Genomic DNA, 2243 nt, shown 5'->3' with positions numbered 1-2243 from the left:
ACTACACTCAACAACCATGAGCCTGGCTTCTGGCTGAGAAGCACCCACCGCCCCATCCCCTGTGGAAGCACACTGACCATGAGGGGACAGCTCCTGTGTTGAGCATATTCCCCTGGTGGTCAGTGCGCATTATAGCAACTGGTCATTCCACCATTCGGTTGATTTGCATTTTAGCCTTTTATTACAAAGGATTATCATTTTGCATTCCACACATTTTTACAGCACTTTATATTTCCAGTATCTATATTTGGTAATATTATCTTTCCTTGCAACTTTAACAACACCAGTATTATCTTTTTCCATTGCTCTCAGTACGTAAACAGAAAATAGTACCCAATTTTGTCTAATTTTATATTAATTTGAATACTATTTAAATTGAATGTTTATATACTTGTTAGCCTTTGCATATTTCTTTTTTGAATTGCCTATTTTCCTAATAGTGGGATTTATTTTTTTCTGGGTTAAAAATTTTCATTTTCTCTTCAGTTTGCTTATTATATTTTCCCCACAGACTTTTAGATTTTTATTCTGTCAAAATATTTTTATAAACTTTGCTCATTTGATTATAATTTGGTTACACTCTGAGATCTGAAAAAAATCTTTTAGCTTTCTTCCATTTTTAAAAATATTGAATCTAAGTCAATCAGAAATACATTTTCATGTATAATGTGTTGACTTTACTAAATTTTGCATTTTATATTATGTATGTTTTCAAGAATTATTCTTGGAGAATTATTTTGCTTTTAACAATATTTGCATTTAACCATTCAGTCTTAAATACATATTTTACTATTTGATTTTTCAAATCCAGTTTTTATACTACAATTTCCTCAATCTTGAATTATGTATTCTAATTAATCACCCAGCATCCAAGAGTCTTCGTAGAGGAATTGCTTTAACTGTATTTAGAATTAACTGTATTTTTAAGTGTTTATAAATCTGAGAAAGACTGTTGCTTTTGAACATAAATCACTAAATCCTGGTTATAGGGTTCTTTCACAAGAATTTGTTTTTCTTAAAATTCTGTAGACACTTTTCTATTGTTTCTTGAGTTTTTATATTGAAAATAAAGTTGTGTCCAAACCAAAATTGCCTAGCTTATAGGTATTTTTCCCTTCCCAGATGCTTATAAAGCTCTTTCTTTTCTTTTTTTAAAATATATTTTATTGATTTTTACAGAGAGGAAGGGAGGGGGGTAGAGAGTTAGAAACATCAATGAGAGAGAAACATGGATCAGCTGCCTCCTGCACACCCCCAACTGGGGATGTGCCCGCAACCAAGGTACATGCCCTTGACTGGAATCGAACCTGTGACCCTTCAGTCCGCACGTTGACGCTCTATCCACTGAGCCAAACCAGTCAGGACTAAAGCTCTTTCTTATTCATGTAATTATTTTGATGCCTGCTTCAATTCTGCTACTGCATTTATAGTTTTCTTATGGTCTTTTCTTATCTCATGCAGCTCCACTCCACTCATTTTTACCTGACTCCCTTATCTTTTTCTTTCATTTGAACCTGAGTTCTAAAGTTCAAGTTAATTATGAGAAACTTAGAAAAAAATATTTAAAAGAGAGAAAATAAAGAGTAGATATCAAGAAGGATTAGACTGAAAGGTGGTTGTTGGTTTTTTTTTAGTTTTATATGGAGTCTAAACAACTGACTGAAAAGTGAACCACCCATGAATAAATCATTGGATAGCCATAAAATGGGATACCACAAAAGCAATGAAAAGAACAAAGTCTTGTTAGAACAGCAATCAAGAATGACCTTTGCACACATCATGATGAAGCCAGTTACAATACAGTACATATTTTATCATTACACATATAAATTGAAACATAAACTAATGTCCAGACATAACATTTGAAAAAGTAGTTACCTTTGGGAGGTATAATACTGAAAGGAGGTACAAAAAATGCTTGTAGCTTATGTTCTATTTCTTAATTTTGGTAGTGGTTACACTAGTATCTTTACTATGTGAAAAATAAATCAAGCTTTACACTTAAGATCTGTGAAAGTTTCTGTGCGTATGTCATACTTCAATAATAATTTACCAAAATAGTGAACTACAGACCCATTTAGCTAACTTTTAAAATACCTACAATTATACAACTTTTTTGTTTTATTAAATGCAAGCAAATAATTAGCCCTTGTCGATTTTTTTGATTTTTTTAATTAAATCTTTATTGTTCAGATTATTACATTTGTTCCTCTTTTTTCCCCCCCAAAACTCCCCTCCTCCCA

This window comes from Myotis davidii, unplaced genomic scaffold, assembly GCF_000327345.1.
Source record: "Myotis davidii unplaced genomic scaffold, ASM32734v1 scaffold1286, whole genome shotgun sequence".
NCBI lineage: Eukaryota > Metazoa > Chordata > Mammalia > Chiroptera > Vespertilionidae > Myotis > Myotis davidii.
The sequence above is the reverse complement of the archived record's forward strand: the minus strand, read 5'-3'. Positions refer to the sequence as shown.